Source organism: Abramis brama, assembly GCF_963993115.1.
Source record: "Abramis brama genome assembly, chromosome: 19".
NCBI classification, from domain to species: domain Eukaryota; kingdom Metazoa; phylum Chordata; class Actinopteri; order Cypriniformes; family Leuciscidae; genus Abramis; species Abramis brama.
Genome location: NC_139981.1, coordinates 27949937 through 27968455, shown reverse-complemented (window position 1 = coordinate 27968455; position 18519 = coordinate 27949937). Strand labels below are relative to the sequence as shown.

Below are 18519 nucleotides of genomic sequence, written 5' to 3'. Positions count from 1 at the left end.
ACTAGATTTGAGAGGCCTATATACTGTGTGGGGTCAGCCTCTCGCTGCTGGTTTCCAAAGAGTCGGGGAACTTTCAAAACCGTACAGTGACCAAAACAGGAGAGAGCAAAACTGAAGGAATGCCTGAGAGAGAAGAGCTGGTTTATTGAGAACTGCTCTCTTCCTGGAGTGGTGTCAAGGGCAGACTGCCAAGGTTCTACTTTTCACTTGCCTTACATGATTGAGGTGGGTGGGTATGTGACGAAGGTGTGTGTGTGTGTGTGGAGGGGGTTGAGTGCCTGCGTCAGCGGTCCGCCTGGGACTCCCCTGCCAGAGGTGGGAAGAGCATATGTTTCTTATCTAAAGAAGAGTTTCAGTGTGGCTGAAATAGATAGATTGATAGATAGAATGTTATGTTGAAAATGAAGAGAAAAAAAAAAATGAAACACACGTTTACTTAAGGCTGGCCCACACTAAAAGATTTTTAAAATCTTATCCGATTTTCAAAATGTGAGAGACCACAAACATGATTAAAAAAAAATCATAGATTTTAACAGTTTTGTTCCTACCACACACATTAACAGATTCCATTCACAAACAACCAGAGTCCCGGCAGTAAACACGGGAAATCTCGCAAAATCTCTTGTGGTCGTGACTTTAGAAGAAACAAACATGGCGGGCAAAAATAAATGGCGATAATAGTGTTTGAACTGCTTTTTACAGAAAACAACAGGATTTCTGATTGTAAAATATTCAATATGTTGGAGTGTCGGTGCGGCCCCAACGTTTTTCTGAGCAGATACAATCACTCTTAACACACCTCACACCAGGTGTGATAAGATAATCTGTAGAACCATCAAGATAATCAAGACTTTACCTTGAATTGTTGGAAGGGAAGAATTGGCCCAAAATCTGCCTGATTATCTTGTAGTGTGTGGTTGCCTTTAGCTATCTAAATCGATTTGTTATATATACAGCTAGTTATAAATACTATAACCTAAACCTTTCTGCATTTTTACAATTAAAAAACAAAAACAAACTTTATTACAAATGATAACACCCCTCTACCACCCCACCCCATTTATTTGGTAACTACATTGGTATTATGTCAAATAAGAGATAAATGTATTGTTTTTTGTGTATGAACAAATAGTACTTTATCATTTTATATAATTTTCCTTTAAATGGAAAGATGAGTTGTATTAGCTTGCGTTCAAAGCTAATCTCTAGGTCAAACCATTAGCCTTACAGAAAGGCTAGACTGCCAAAGAATTAAGCATGTGAACTGCAAACAATAAACGTTTTGAGATTCATCTTACATTAATTTACAAATAAATACATCATAAATTGTTTTGTAGAGAAGATTATTTTCATAAATTAACTTCTTTTTAAGATGGGCTTAAATGGCACAGTGCCACAAAATGCATGCAAAATATAGCCAACACAAGCTAACCTTGAATGAAAAAAACGTAACATTTCTCAATGTGGGCACAATGACAGTTACTATGATACTTAGTCCACAGTATATTTAAGCTCCATGCATGTATTTGTAAACATTTCTTACATTTTTAAAGGCAAACATTGTCTTTTTTTCACCATTACTCACTGTGGAACCATTTAAGCCCACCTTATGCGTTTCAGTGAGGAATCCCTCTAATTGCAAACTTTAATACATTTTTTGAAAGTGTTTAATGATAAAATTTCTTTGTGTGCTTTTACCTTACTAACCTTTTAACCTTACCTTACTACCTTAATTTACAACTATATTTAGATAGGCCTACAAATTACACACATTCATTCAAATGAGATAGAGCCTGTTTTGTCCTAAAGCCCCTTATGTATAACCGGGCATATACATAATGGTTCTCCCGGTGTTGGTGTTGGGGGCCAACTATAGGGGACCCCCTAACCCCAGAGTATGGAGCCCCAACTCGGCTTCCTTCCCGAGATACACTCGGTCAAACTTCCAGCTTGACTCCAGCTACAACTCCAGTCAAGCCGACTTAAGGCTCCAGACCACCGGCCATTAACACCTACCCATCCCACCCAGGGCTGTAATCAAACATTAGCAAAATTATTTTTTTTTAATACTTCCCTGTCACTGAATAAATATATTGATGTTTTACTTCTTTAAAATCAATCAATTTTTATATTTTGTGAATCAATGATGATGTGGGCTTATTTGGAACACATGCGAGCTTAAATGGTGCCAAAGTACCAATAAAGCCCATGCCAGACTTCTGACTTTATTCCTAAAATATCTTAATTTTATATTTTAAAATGTACATCAACTAATTAATACATTTTCAAATGAGAGATAAATCTTGCATTTTAACAAATTATTTTTCTTATAAACCATGTCAATATCTATGAAAAAAAAACTAGACTTAATAGGTACACTTACCCTAGTAGATTTACAGTAACACGACACACACAGTGACTTTCATGGAAAAGTAATTTGCATTATTTCCACTCTTGTGGCTGTGGTCATTAGGAAGAAAGGGTATCGGCAATAAATGACCAGCTGAGATTGAGATAAGCCACCGCTGTATCTGTGTGCTCCCCAACTAGAGTCCTTTACCCCATGTTCATAAGGCCTTGCCCTTTAAAATACTACAGCCAAGTTATTCACACTGATATGTTTTCACTGTAAATTGACCTCTAAGCGGTTAGCGTACAGATTCTTGTGATTAGGAAGATCTGAGAAGTCCAACGGCCAAAGTTTTCCATCACATACAGAATGAGAAATTCACTTTTGCTCTCAGGCCTCAGTGGCAGTGAATGCTGAATCTTTTACCAGTCAATTCAAATATATACAATTATCACCATGTATGAGAAATTCAATACACAAACAATCCTGATGAATGTGAGTTACACTCACACTTCCTTCTAAATGAATAGTTTTAAGTAAATTCTTTTTGACTTGAGTCAACCTCTAAAGCTGTTTTGCTAGCTTTCCAGTTCTATGTATTTTTTAAAATGTTACAAAGAAAACATTCCACTCCGGTTACAATGCATAAACAAGAACAACATACCTATGTCTCGAAAACATGACCTTTGAACGTCTGCCACCACAAAAACAGGTCCATATTTTAGCTTCACTGTGATTGATGTAACAAGACACATTGTGATGCCTGAAACATTATTGGTCATTCAGTGTACATTAATAAAATAATACTACTAATTCTACTGCTAATAATCATAAAATATGTTTATATAAAATATATTGTTGAAATATGAAAATTTCACAATTTCTTTGAAAAAACTACACACAGAACACATAGAAACTCAAATGCCATCACTACCACCTACCAAAACAAAAGTATGGTTGAACTTGAAATTATGACAGAAATATAGCAGAATGTTCTTCACAACGTAATGTTAGCACTAATAATAATACAGTTCATTAAAACATTTTTTTAGGAATATCACACAATGTTTGTCCATGTATTAATTTAAACTGTAAACCTCCGTTGTGCAGCAGTGTTTGACCATTTTTTTAAAGGAATTTCATTTGATTACATTTAAAAAAATATATTAAATTATTATTAAGTTAAAGTTTTATGCATTCATTTGATTACCGCAATTTTTTACATTTGTATTAAATCATAAAACACAGAATCCTGGCAAATTAAAACAGACAACACAGAATTTCTGAAAAATTAAAACCGTTTTTATAGAACACTTTTATTGTTAAAATTTTAATAAATTATTTAATTGGAAAAGTTTTCTGAATTCAACTCATTACACATAATTCTTTTCATTATTAAAATGTAATTAAACCATTAACAGGAAATGGTAAACACTGAATTTGGGAAGAAATAAATAGATTACATAGAGCAAAATTTGCTCAACTACCATAGCCTATTTATGTGTGACAATAGTTTTTAAGGTGTTCTGAGTGCATGTTTTTTAGATTGTTTCTGTGTGGTTGCAACAGTAGGGTGTTCTGAGTAATTGTTTACTCCAAGTCAAAGGAGCCCACCCACCAGACAACCAGCATAAGCATGATAAAAAAAAGAAAAGAAAAAAAGAAAAAACAATCACTCATGTCTGTAGCACAAATAGTACGGGATAAGTTATGCGCCAGATGCTAAAGTGCAGTGTGTAATATAGCTGTTTGTGAATGTAAATGTAATGAAGTAAATTCGCTTAAGGATGCAGTGAAAGAGTTGTCAGCAATAGCCGCTTTCCGACCGGAGGAACCTTTTCACAGTTCCTAGAACTATTGGCTAAAGTACCCGGATGTCGGCGTGTTCTGTTCTTGCAGGAACTAGGAATGATTTTAGTTCTAGGAACTCCATTTGGAGGAACTAATTTAGGTCCTACTTCAGAGTAGGGTCTAAACCAGCACTATAGGAACTACCCGTGACGTTAGTGTACGCTGATTGACCGAACGCACGCGGAGCACCAGCACCCGCCATTTTTAAAACAGCTAGAATGTAAACACAGATAATAGCCTATATATTTACTCCATAAACTAACTATACAAACATGGAAAACAGTGATAGATGGGTCTCTAAACCTTTATGCCGAAGAGAAAATCCAACGCAACTTTGAGGGGACCAAGTCAAACATGATTATGTTTATCTGCCCAGCTAGCAACACTGGACATCAACCACACGGCATAGGCTAATAACCTTTTTTTCATATACTGTCTACTTTCTATAACAGTTCTATCTAATAACATATTAAACAGTACTGTTAGACAGATCGCTAACTAATAAACACAGAGAATGCGAGCATTGTTTGCTCTGGCGTTCTCAGCGCCGCCAAAATAAAGGTCTGTCGCGCCGTCAAAATAAAAGTCACCGTGCTTGCATCACTCCCTTACCCCTCCTACCAGTTCCTATGGCCACTTGGCCAGTGCGAACGCAAACAGCAAAACCGAGTTTGGGGGAGAGTATAGTTCTTAGAACTGTTTAGAAGTGGACAGTTCCTAGAACTAAGTTCCTGTAACTACTTGGTCCGAAAGCGGCTAATAACAGTCTCACTTTCTGTTACATACCCACGTAACAAAGTAACACATTTGCATAATGCCAGCCTATGGTTTTCATTGGCTGCCCAAAAACAACTTCTAATTTGATCTTCCATCAAACACTGCAATTGTAGCTGAGACTGTAGGAGTTCAGACTCTTTGAGAAATGAGGTGACGTCCATTGCATATTATGAGAAAATTAAAGTGTTTTTTGACCTTTGATGCAAGTAAATCTAATGTAGGAGACCTCCAAAATGACAAAATGAGGAATGTTCAAAATAGAATAATGGGGCACTTTAGGGTAAGGGGTTTGTTTTAATGTATGTACACTGTACAGTATGAGAAATGTATAAGATATAGTGGATGTAGGTACATAATGGATAAGTAGTCAACACATCTTTATGGGGTGGGAATCGAGAATCAATTCTAATGCAGAACTGGTTTAAATGTATGTTGGTAGAACTAAGGAAATTGAATCATTAAGTGATTTCTGACAATTTAAATCAACACCTAAACCAACAATTTTGTGAATATTTGTTAGATGTCAGTTCTGTGCGTGTGCTTAAAAAAAATATAGTGTTTGTATAAGTGGATCAAATCGATCCAGGGAGCACCAAAACATTCTAGTAGCAAATCAGCAATAGTATCCGCTCATAATGGGGGAGGAGAGAGAGTGAGCAAGCAGGACATATGTAGAAAGACTGTAGAATGAGAGATGGCTGAGATATTACCAAAGAGGAAAAGGTCAGAGGAATATAATTGGAAGAAGAAGGGTTATGGTCAGGCAAGAGCTAGGATCCGCAGTAATACAAGCTTTCCAGTGCTGGAGAGACGTTAGAGAGAGGGAAGTCCTGAAAATGGACACTGAGGTTTCTTTGTTTTTGCTCGATAGGGCAACCTGTAACCTGGGGAGGGGGGATCAATCCACAGCCATGATTTAAATGTTTCTCAGAAATTGCTCATTGTATCTTTAAGTGGAATCAGAACCAGAATTGTTAAATTTCTCACGATTCTCATCCATACTTCCTGTATGCCTCTGTTCAAAAGATGGAGGGGGGGGGGGGGGGGGGGTTGATCTGACAGAGCTGCTCTCGCATGAGGCCAGAGATGCCGCCACATCTGGAGAATTCCTGTTTCCAGCAGAGCAATGGGACCAAAGGAAAACTCTGATGAGAACAGCAGATTCACGGTCTGCTTTTGGAGATCCCTAAACACAAGGTCATAAAGGAGCTCTGGAGTTGAGTGTCAACTGACATCATCAGAAGAGCAGGGTGCTGAGTAACAGAGCAAGTGTGATCATCCCATGGAAAGTTTATATGATGACCCATGAGTATATCAAACGAGATTCCTTCTTAGTTTTCCACATTTCAAATGTTCTTTTACTGTCACAATGTAGCTGAAATATTTGAGGTTTCAGCAGGGCTCAAATGTGGGCAGATGTGAGAGGTTCAGGAATGGAACAGAATGTAGGGTCTTGAGATACTTAAAAAAAAAAAAAATTAAATAAACTATATATAACTCGACACATCTTAAAAATGTCAAAAGAAATTGACAGTTTAATAAACTTGAACTAACTTGCTCAAAAAGATACTCTTCAAACTGTAACTGTAACTGTAGCATGAGGATAGTTAACACCAGGGGTGTTTCTAGTGTCTGATCATCACTGGGGCACAGGGCCACCAAAGTTTTTTGGGGGGGCATGCTCACCCAGAAAGATTTTCTTTTTTTTGTTGCAAAAACAGCACCAAAACATAAAAATTTGGTGACTTTGGGAGTCATATTTATTTATTCATTTTCTTTAATCATATTATGCAACAAACATTAATGCAAGTGCGTACTGCAGATCATTTCATTAGTAAATCTTTTAATTTTCATTTACCGTAAAAGGCTTTGCTAAAATTGATTAGTTGAACTTTTTTAAGCATCAAAGCTAGTTACTATTGGGTGGTGACAATGAAAAACAAGCTTTCACTGATGATGCTTAAAGGCCCCCTGAAATCAAAATGTAAGTTCCCTTTCGAAGGAGCGCAGCACACTCAGGCAGCTCTCGAGGGAGCTGCTTGTAAGAATTGTGAAAAACTACCGATCCGAGTGCTGCGCTCCAGCTTTGCTATCTTTGATGAGGATGGTCAGGCTCGCGCACATCATGGGGTTCACAAATGGATCTGACAGGGGATCCTGAGACTGCTGAGGCACTTTCTCAGGAATCCTCTGCCAGTTCCGATGTTCTCCTGCCTCATGCGGAAGCCCGCCCAGCGGCTTCTTCCTTGCGAGCGGAGAACCCGATGTTAGAGCTGTCTGCTTCCGAGGAAGTGGATGTGCTCAGCATAGAAGGCTGGATTTTGGAGATGACTCACCACTCCATATGAGGAGCTGGTTGAGGTTGTTTCTCGTGCCGTGGACAGATTAAATATCAGCTGGTCACGTGAAAGGCAGGAAGCGCAAGTAAAAAGCAAACTTGATGAGCGCTTCCTGCAGCACAGAGAACAACCCCATCTTTTGGGTTTGCATTTTTTTCCAGATTTGCACAACGAGTTGTATAAATCATGGAAAAAGCCACACTCTTCTAGTCTGGCCAATCCCCCCGTATTAGACTGTAATATTGTGGGGGCGAGAGAAAGTGGCTATGGGATGATGCCGTGGGTGGAAGAGCCTCTGGCCAGCTATCTTTCGCCCGACATTGCACCATCCCTAAAAACCCCGGTGCTGCGGGGCTGCCCTACCCATGACAGAGAGATCAAGGTCGTCTCCTCCACGGAGCCCACAGAAAATCGATGTTTGTATCCCGTCGTCAGGTGCGCTTCGGGACACATCGATTCCCAGCGAACGCTCGCTGCTCTGTCTGCCCCACAGGCTTGTGGCCAGGCAGCGCTCGCGTCCGTACACCGAGAATAGTTTCCGATCGAAACCTGCCGGAGAGCTGCTTCAGGGGGTCGAGAACGAATCTTAAACGATACCCGAAACCAGCCTCGAGAGATTGGTTCCCTTGGTAGAATATTTCGAGGCATGGAAAAATCTGACGCATATTTCTCCTTAGGTCCTGCGCACCATACAGAAAGGATACAGACTGCAGTTTGGTTTCCGCCCACCGAATTTCAGCGGGGTTGTTTAGACTGCAGTCAACCCAGAGCAGGGTCGGGTATTGGAACATATATGGAAGTAAACTCCCTGCTGGTAAAGGAGGCCATAGAACGTGTTCCTCTGCCGGACAAGGAGTCCGGGTTTTACAGTCGTTACTTAATAGTTCCCAAGAAGGATGGGGGGGTTGCGTCCAATTATAGATCTCAGGCAGTTGAATTGGTCTCTGAGGAGGTTCAGGTTCAAGATGCTCACCATTCCCATCATCGTGAGTTAAATCAAATCCGAGGATTGGTTTGTCACGATAGATCTGAAGGATGCATACTTCCACATATCAATCCTTCCATCTCACAGGAAGTTCCTGAGGTTCGATTTTGGGGGCGAAGTTTTCCAATATCATATCCTTCCTTTCGGCCTAGCTCTCTCCCCTCACACATTTACCTAAGGCATGGATGCAGCTCTAGCTCCACTGAGGCTTCATGGTATCAGGGTGCTAAACTATATCCACGACTGGCTTTTTATGGCCCAATCACGAGAGCTGGCAGTTTGGCATTGAGATGTCGTCCTTGTCCAAATCCAGAACTTGGGGTTGAGACTCAACACAAAGAAAAGTGTGTTGGCGCCAGCCCAGTGAACCACGATCCTAGGAGTGGTATGGGACTCGATAACGATGCGGGCACAATTGTCTCCTGCACGAATCGAGTCCATCCTGGCCACGGTGACCAGGATAAATCTAGGCCAAGCCATCTCTGTAAAACATTTTCAGAGAGTGTTAGGGTTCATGGCAGCAGCGTCCAACATCATTCCATTCGGCCTGCTGCACGAGGGCCCTGCAGTGGTGATTGAAAACCAAGGGGTTTTCCCTGAGGGGGAACCCATTACGCATGATCAGGGTTATGCGCAGATGCCTTCGTTCCCTATCTATCTGGAAAAACCTTGGTTTCTGTCCCAGGGTCCCGTGCTGGGAGCGTCATGTCGCTAGAAAGCCGTTTTGACAGACTCCTCCCTCACAGGCTGGGGCGAGGTCATGGACGGCCGCTTTATGAGAGGTCTATGGCAGGACCATCTTTCCTCCTGGCACATAAATTGCCTGGAAATTCTGGCAGTCCTCCGAGCTCTGAGGGGCTTTCTGCCAGACCTCAAAGGTCACCACGTCCTTGTGAGGTCAGACAATATGTCAGTGGTGGCCTATATCAATCATCAGGGGGTTCTGAGATCCCTCCCTCTATGCAGACTAACGCATCAGATCCTCCTGTAGTCCAAGGGGAGACTGTTGTCTCTCAGAGCAATATACATCCCAGGGGACCAGAATCAGGGAGCAGACATCCTGTCAAGGAAGGGGCTGAGGCCGGGGAATGGAGACTTCACACCGAGGTGGTGAAGTCGATATGCGAGAGGTTCGGCCCTGTGGACGGGGATCTGCTTGCATCTCTAGAGACGTCACACTGACCACTGTGGTTATCCCTCACACATTCAGCCCCACTGGGGTCTGATGTCATGGTGCAGAGGTGGCAGAGGCTGCGTCTGTACACATTTCCCCCGATCGCTCTGCTCCCGGGAGTTCTAGAGAGGGTTCGCCGAGACGAAGTCAGATAGCTCCGTTGTGGCCGGCCCGAGTATGGATCTCCAACATATTGCTCCTAGACGGCCCTCCTTTGGAGATTCCCATCAGGAGGGACCTGCTGACGCAGGCAGAGGGCTCAAAATTTCACCCTCGGCCAGAGTTATGGAAACTGTGGGTCTGGCCTCTGAGGGGGCACAGTACAGAGAGGCCGGCCTGTCAGCAGGAGTAGCCGAGACCATACTTAGCTCTAGAGCTCCCTCCACGAGGAAACTGTGCGACCTAAAATGGAATGTGTTCACCAATTGGTGTAGCGAGTGTGAGGTGGACCCAGTTAACTGCACGGTGGCTTCAGTGCTGGAGTTCCTCCAAGATCGCTTCTCGGCTGGTCTTACCCTTTCCACACTCAAGGTGTACGTGACTGCCATTGCGGCTTTCCACGCTCCTTTGGGTGATGGGCCCCTGGGGAGACATCAGCTGGTCATACGTTTCCTCCGTGGTGCTTGGAGGATGAGACCTGCAAGTGCCATCTAATGTGGCATGGCCTACGGTTCTGCAGGCTTTTCATCCTCCACCTCACGTGACGGCGGATGAAGAAAGACTTTATTTGCTCTGCCCTGTCAGAGCTCTCAAGATTTATGTCCAGAGGTCTTCTTCATGGCGGAAGTCAGACCAGTTGCTGGTGTGCTTTGGGTTGCCCAAGAAGGGGCTTCCCGCATCCAAACAGACCATCAGAAACTGGATCATTCAGGCTATCTCTATGGCCTATCAGGTGTGCAGCTTGCCTTCACCTTTGGCCGTGAGGGCTCATTCAACCAGAGGCATGGCATTCTTTAGAGTCATCCTTTCAGGGGCCCAGATCCAAGAAGTGTGCGATGCAGCAGGATGGGCCATCCCTCATACTTTTATCAGATTCGATAGCCTGAACATTCCTTCTATGCCAGGCACTCTAGTGCTCTCGTCCTAAGTGTGCCTGCGCGCAGCTTCGCACTGGGACAGGCGGGACTCGTTGTGGCATAGTGGGTACTCGTTCCCCAAAGTGTTGTCATCGACACAGTGCGAGTACCCTCGAAAGGGAACGTCTCGGGTTACGACTGTAACCCTTGTTCCCTGACTTGCTTCATCACAGAAGCTAACGCTGTTGTGTGCTGGCGTCCCTTTTTAGCTTCCGTGTATGCCGTCACACGTTACATCATGACGCAACACCAATCATGATTGGCTTAGTTTCATACATGCTTCAGAGGCGCTACACTGGGGGACGTTTCCCAAAGAGTCTCGTTCCCAGTCATACAGTCGTAACCCGAGATTTTTTTTTATCTTTTAGTATGAATATATTAGCCTTAAGATTATGAATAAGCTGGTTTGTTCCAAAACAATGACAATATTCACATTTAGGAGATATAAGCATTCAAAACAGTCTCTAAATTCGGCTAAAATGGATCACAGATTTTTACAACATCACAGCGGACTTCAGCTTCTCATCACATCTTCTGTCCAATCAAATGCTCTCTAGAATCTAAAGCGTCCCGTCCCTATGCTATAAATACGTCACGGGGTATATGGGTTGGAGATGAGTGTTCGGTTGCTCAAGCGTTTGCTTGAGTTTTATTCAATTTTCCAACTGTACGTTGGTTAAGAATGAAATGGCTACAATTTATTCACACCTCTACTATTGAATCCAACATATTATCAGCGCTCGGATTCGCTTCTATGGTGCTGTCAAGTATGACTCGCAGTCTGTGAGGTAAACTAAACGCTATTGGCTATTTGAAAAGGGGGAGGAGCCATTCTATATGTCCAGCCTTAGCTTCCTGTTTTAGTGGAAATAACGTCAATGGCATCACTTAAGTGGGCCTTTAAATCAAGCCACAAACAATGCCAAATTAGAAGAGATAAGCAAGCATTCTTTTAGCAGTTAACAAGCTAATGTTATCGATCAAATCTGTGCCAAGTAAATTAGATCTGGAGAACGGGATATCCTCATTCAACTAAATAATTCAAATTCACATACTACTCATTATCACAGCAATAAGCGTTAGCCTGGTAGTTACCTCTCGTCAGCTACAATGCTGTTTTATGAATAATCGTATGACTGACTGCAACTCGACTGTAACTGAAAAGTGAAGGAGGAGCACAGCGAGGGGGCGGAGCAGTGGCGTTTGATTGAAGAGGACGTGCAGGATACTTTCAGCTGGCATTACAATCAGCCTTCAATTTTAAATAATTAAAATTAGGTATATGATAACGTTCAATGAATAGGAAAGCCTTTTTGCAGATGTACAGAATCCATCTACTGCAACCTACCTCATCATCAGACAATGATTTTCAGAAAAACATCAAAACTTAAGGGTCTAGTGACGCCCTTGGTTAACACTAATGATCGCTTAGTGGCCCTTGTGGCATTGAGAAAAAGAATGCAAAACGTACTTGCATTGCATAATGAAATGCAGAGTAATATTTCAATTTACAAAATCGAGCTTGTGTAGCTAGAGGCATTTGTGTACATGTACTTGCATTTCCTTTAGAAAAGAGTATTTATTACACAAATAATATCCTTTAAAAGAACATGCTTAAGTGCAAACTGAATGTAGTCTTTTTTTCGACAATTATAAGATGTTATTTACAATTAATTGAAAACTATTTAGTTTAAATTAGTTTAAATGCGTATTTAATGCAATTAGTTGAACTTAGTGCTTTTTAACACCTCTTTACTTAAGTAATTTCATAATTATTTTGTCTCTGGAATATGGTTTAAGTGCACTACCAATGTATTGACAAGCATTTATGAAAAATACTGTAATGTCAATTCCATTGAAACTTATGTCCTGTGTTTATATATATACAGTGAGGAAAATAAGTATTTGAACACCCTGCTATTTTGCAAGTTCTCCCACTTAGAAATCATGGAGGGGTCTGAAATTGTCATAGTAGGTGCATGTCCACTGTGAGAGACATAATCTAAAAAAAAAAAATCCAGAAATCACAATGTATGATTTTTTAACTATTTATTTGTATGATACAGCTGCAAATAAGTATTTGAGCACCTGAGAAAATCAATGTTAATATTTGGTACAGTAGCCTTTGTTTGCAATTACAGAGATCATACGTTTCCTGTAGTTCTTGATCAGGTTTGCACACACTGCAGCAGGGATTTTGGCCCACTCCTCCATACAGACCTTCTCCAGATCCTTCAGGTTTCGGGGCTGTCACTGGGCAATACGGACTTTCAGCTCCCTCCAAAGATTTTATATTCGGTTCAGGTCTGGAGACTGGCTAGGCCACTCCAGGACCTTGAGATGCTTCTTACGGAGCCACTCCTTAGTTGCCCTGGCTGTGTGTTTCGGGTCGTTGTCATGCTGGAAGACCCAGCCACGACCCATCTTCAATGCTCTTACTGAGGGAAGGAGGTTGTTGGCCAAGATCTCGCGATACATGGCCCCATCCATCCTCCCCTCAATACGATGCAGTCGTCCTGTCCCCTTTTCAGAAAAGCATCCCCAAAGAATGATGTTTCCACCTCCATGCTTCACGGTTGGGATGGTGTTCTTGGGGTTGTACTCATCCTTCTTCTTCCTCCAAACACGGCGAGTGGAGTTTAGACCAAAAAGCTCTATTTTTGTCTCATCAGACCAAATGACCTTCTCCCATTCCTCCTCTGGATCATCCAGATGGCCATTGGCAAACTTCAGACGGGCCTGGACATGCGCTGGCTTGAGCAGGGGGACCTTGCGTGCGCTGCAGGATTTTAATCCATGACAGCGTAGTGTGTTACTAATGGTTTTCTTTGAGACTGTGGTCCCAGCTCTCTTCAGGCCATTGACCAGGTCCTGCCGTGTAGTTCTGGGCTGATCCCTCACCTTCCTCATGATCATTGATGCCCCACGAGGTGAGATCTTGCATGGTGCCCCAGACCGAGGGAGATTGACCGTCATCTTGAACTTCTTCCATTTTCTAATAATTGCGCCAACAGTTGTTGCCTTCTCACCAAGCTGCTTGCCTATTGTCCTGTAGCCCATCCCAGCCTTGTGCAGGTCTACAATTTTATCCCTGATGTCCTTACACAGCTCTCTAGTCTTGGCCATTGTGGAGAGGTTGGAGTCTGTTTGATTGAGTGTGTGGACAGGTGTCTTTTATACAGGTAACGAGTTCAAACAGGTGCAGTTAATACAGGTAATGAGTGGAGAATAGGAGGGCTTCTTAAAGAAAAACTAACAGGTCTGTGAGAGCCGGAATGGTTGGTAGGTGATCAAATACTTATGTCATGCAATAAAATGCAAATTAATTATTTAAAAATCATACAATGTGATTTTCTGGATTTTTGTTCACAGTTGAAGTGTACCTATGATAAAAATTACAGACCTCTACATGCTTTGTAAGTAGGAAAACCTGCAAAATCGGCAGTGTATCAAATACTTGTTCTCCCCACTGTATATATATATATATATATATATATATATATATATTACACATTTGTAATGGCGAAGTTGCATACATTAAAATACATTAACTTTAAACGCAATATCACATAATACACTACAGTTAATTTAAAACCAGGTACCTTACGTCAACATCAAAATAAGTGTAATTTTTCAAACCATGATTTAAAATGTACTTTAAAGAAAAAAATTGTAATTTGGCATTATTACAAAGTGCACTTTTCAAAAGTGTACTTTAGTGTTATCTGCAAGTACAGTAAAAAAAAAAAATAACTTTTAAGATTAGAAGTACACTACTAATCCAGATGCAAGACACAAACTTGCATCACCCACATGCCAATATATGCCATGACTAATGGGCTTTTTTTTGGATGTGCCAAAACTGAAGTCAGTGGCATTGTTTGTGAATGAAGGCACGTCCTGGAAACTTCCGATTCCACATATAATGATCTAATGTGTTGTTCTAATGATAAAACCATTAGAACATTTCCAACTGCTCCATCAGACACCATTTGTATTCTTTCCACCAACAAGCAAACAGCATGAACAGGATTGTGGGATATCATAGGCAGCAAGAACAAATTTGTACTTCCTTCAAAAATGATTGATGAAGGCAGCACAGTAGACAGGACATTTTGCAAACATTGGATTCAAACATGTTAATGCCTTGCTACCTCCACACAGTGAACCAACAAAGAAAAGATTCATTTGAAAACGTTGTAATTGTCCAGTTGGACTTTTTAATGAGATCTTCAAGTGCAACTTGGCATTTTATACGTCTGGCAGAGTGCTGAATGTATATCACGTGAGGCTGTTTCATTGACTCGTATTTAGTGAAAGGCCGTTTGAAGAGGGAATTCACTGGGATGATTAAATGACATACAGCTGGGGGAGGAAGTGTCTTCGATGAGCGTTTCCTGCATGACAATGCAGCGTTCTTCATTGAGTTAAGCTTTCTGTAGATGGCCTGTCAGATCATATTAGTGTTGACCTGGAATAGCCTCAAAAAAGCCTCTGTTCAGAGGTCCATCACACACACTAGGGCAGAGCTGATATAAAACAACACCACACCACCGATAACATGACATTCTAATAATAAAAAAAAGCTGTCGTAAGACTGAACAACTTTTTCCACATCTAATCAGTGAGATAACATCTTACTATACTGCCAAATTAAATTTGGGTACAAATTAAATAACATGCTTTGTGTTTGTTTGGCTTTACTAAGCATATTATTTAAAAGGTCATGAAACCCTAAAACACATTTTCAAGATGTTTACAGTACAGGTTGCACCTCAATGAAAACAACAAAAGCACTCATTATGTTTATTATCAAGAGAAAAGTGATTCATTCTTCCGGTTTAAAAAGCAATGTTGAATCAACATCACGAAATTTAACCTGGAGTGATGATTGGCTGCAAGTGTGCATCTATGTCATCAGTTTCTGAGCTTTTCTCTGCATCTATTCATGAGAATGAACGGTTTTAATCCAATCACTGCACTGTATTATGCATGAGATCGCATTACAGCGGAGAATTGAAAGGTCACGAAAGACCGTTTCAGCTCTGTTCGTTCACCTCTGCCTGTTCAGTGTTGCGTTCGGATACATGTGTCGTAAGTGTGTTTCCTCAGTACAGTAGCACAAAACTGTTGGAGTTTGACTACCAACACAAAATATATGGCTGTAACGATATTTAATATGTTACTATACAGTGCACCTGGTTATAAAATGTTTTAGATATAATGGAGGCATCCTATTAACAAAAAAACAAAAAAACTCCCAAACTCACAAAATTCCAACCTCAAAAGTCACAAAAGAATTACAAGGAATTTAAAACTGATTTCTAAGTCTTTCTGACTGTTTTATTTAAAAGAACTGACCCATTCTATCATTCAGATTCCAAGGTAACACTTTACAATAAGGTTCTATTTGATAACATTAGTTAACGTGAAATAACAATAAAAAACACTTCTAAAACGTATTAAAATCTTAGTTCATTTCAACATTTAATAGTAGATGATTAACATCAAAAGTTGTATCTGTTAATATTATTAAAGAGAACATGAACTAACAGTGAAGTTATATTTGTATTAACTAACATTAACAAAGATTAATAAATAATGTATCAAATGTATTTTTCATTGTTAATGTATTAAGTTTTGAATCAACTCTAGTGTAACTAATCAATTTAAATATCGGTTTATGTGATTTCATAAGACTTGCATAATAAGAATCCAGAAATTCAAAATTTCAAAAAAGAAAAGAAATGTTAAGTAGAAATCAATGCTGAATTTTCATTGTTTACGTGTGGTGATCTGCTGATATCAGCAGCCTTACAGACAGCAGCAAGAAGCCCAGACTCAGCACTGTCTCTGAGAGATGCAATGACACACCAGCCGCAAGATCCCTTCACCACCACAATGCTCTACTCCTGGAGTCGTACCGCTGAGCATATATTGCAATAACACTAATGTAAAATAATAAAACATTTTCAACAGAATGATTCTTTATATTCCATTATTACTTATTGATATTGATTTGGAATGTTTTGCTGGGAGTCTCCATTAATATTTAGTTAAACAGCTAAATCATACGGCCTGTGTCATCATGTCCCAGTCTCATCCCCCCTTTCTCTCCATCCACCTTCCTGATGGTCTAGACCAGAGGTGCCACTTTGGCTTCTTTTTTGGTAAGACACATTAAAAATCAAGGGGCATGAGTTGCGATTTTTTGAGGGGCTTATTTTGAAAAAAATGGTTGCTTGTTAGAAAAATCAGAAATTTCTTTGCATTTATGGTCGCTGTAGTGCAGCCCAAAATTTTACAAACAATATCACCAAAAGAGATGTACAGATATGGAGAGGAAACACAGGAGATGATGAACGAGATATTTTTTAAATATATTTATAATGTAGGCTTATTAATCATCACAGGCCAAACCTATTCTGCTCACAGGTGATCGGAGGATAGTGCGTGCACTCCCGCTTTGTTGCAATTTGATGATTTTTGTCAAATAAATTCTGTTTTTGCTTTTCAAATTCAGAGTGGTTTCAGTTTAATATGTTGCAGGCTCATTTATTGATAATAAATAATTGATAATAAATCATATTGGGCTTGTTTGAAGCTGCGGTTGCTTATTTGTCTTGCGAGAGTTGGCAACACTGGTCTCCTGTCTAATAGAAACAAAAGTGCGCATTAAAATATGTAGAGAAACTGATAATAAAACTAAATTGCCTGTATAGTTAGCACAGCAAAAAATAAAAATAAAATAGGACTCCCACATCTTTTGTTGTTGGTGTCAAAGGCCACCCGTCCAATCAAAATCAATACAATATTTTGATGCAAATGAATCTCTCACTTGTAATCTAGTCAGATTAGGGAGATACTGCACTTTGCATGACATGCTTGAAAACCATGAACAAAACTACACAAAGTAATGGAAAATATGACCCAGACTACATTAAATTCTGCTTCACTTACAGCGTGGATAAACATGGTTTGTGCAGACCACAATGTGTTATGTGCTGTTAACTATCATCTGCCCACAACACGAAACCATCGTAATTCATGAGACATATTTTTAATGACAAAGTAAAACTAAAATATCAGCGTTCCTATTAAGCCTATGTCTTGTAAATGTTTTTGCATATTGATGAGCCTGTGCGGTTTAAGGTTCTGTAGCATTAAGTTCAATGTGTTTTTTTAATTACTTTCGTACATCAAACAATTCTGCAACACTTTATTTACAATAAGAAATCTAGATCCTGAAGTAAAACCGGTTAAGACTGTTGTACTGAGTTTTTCATATTAAAAATTAGTAGTTTAAGACTTAGTTTACACTAGTCTACTAGTGAAATAAATGCTGAAGTCCCTAAATAAACAAATTAGGGTATATATATATATATATATATATATATATATATATATATATATATATATATATATATATATATATATACCCTAATTTGTTTATTTAGGGACTTCAGCATTTATTTCATATATCGGCCATATATATATATATATATATGGCCGAGAGAAAAACCTCTTCACAAATTAGCTTAAATGGCAAACTGAGTGATTCATAATAATAATAATAATAATAATAATAATAAATAGCATGAATAATAAATATATATTTTGATGCAAAAAATGGCCTGTGGCTAAGTCAACACACTACAAGTAAAGTTGCATAGTAAACAGTACCATACAATTTATTATTATGGCATTTTAATGCCTATTGCAGGAACATGCTCTAAAGTATGAATAGTATTAATTTTGTATGTAATGTATCCTCTGAGACTGCAATGAAATAAACCTTGCCTATTATGAGAAACCATCATAAGAAGGCATTTCAGTAAAGCCTACGTGACATTCGTGCTTACCTGTCTGTCATTAGTACGACATGCAGCTTTTGCTCTCAAGTCAATTGGTTCAATACTAATTCTGTCATGATATTCATCAGAGGAGGTCACCACAACAACATCTCC

General features: G+C 39.9%; 1 protein-coding gene across 4 annotated transcripts in view; it reads right to left on the bottom strand.

Annotated features, from left to right (window-relative positions):
* pde10a (phosphodiesterase 10A) overlaps positions 1 to 18519 on the bottom strand; it is a 133308-nt gene that overhangs the window by 67910 nt on the left and 46879 nt on the right. The window lies entirely within an intron of this gene.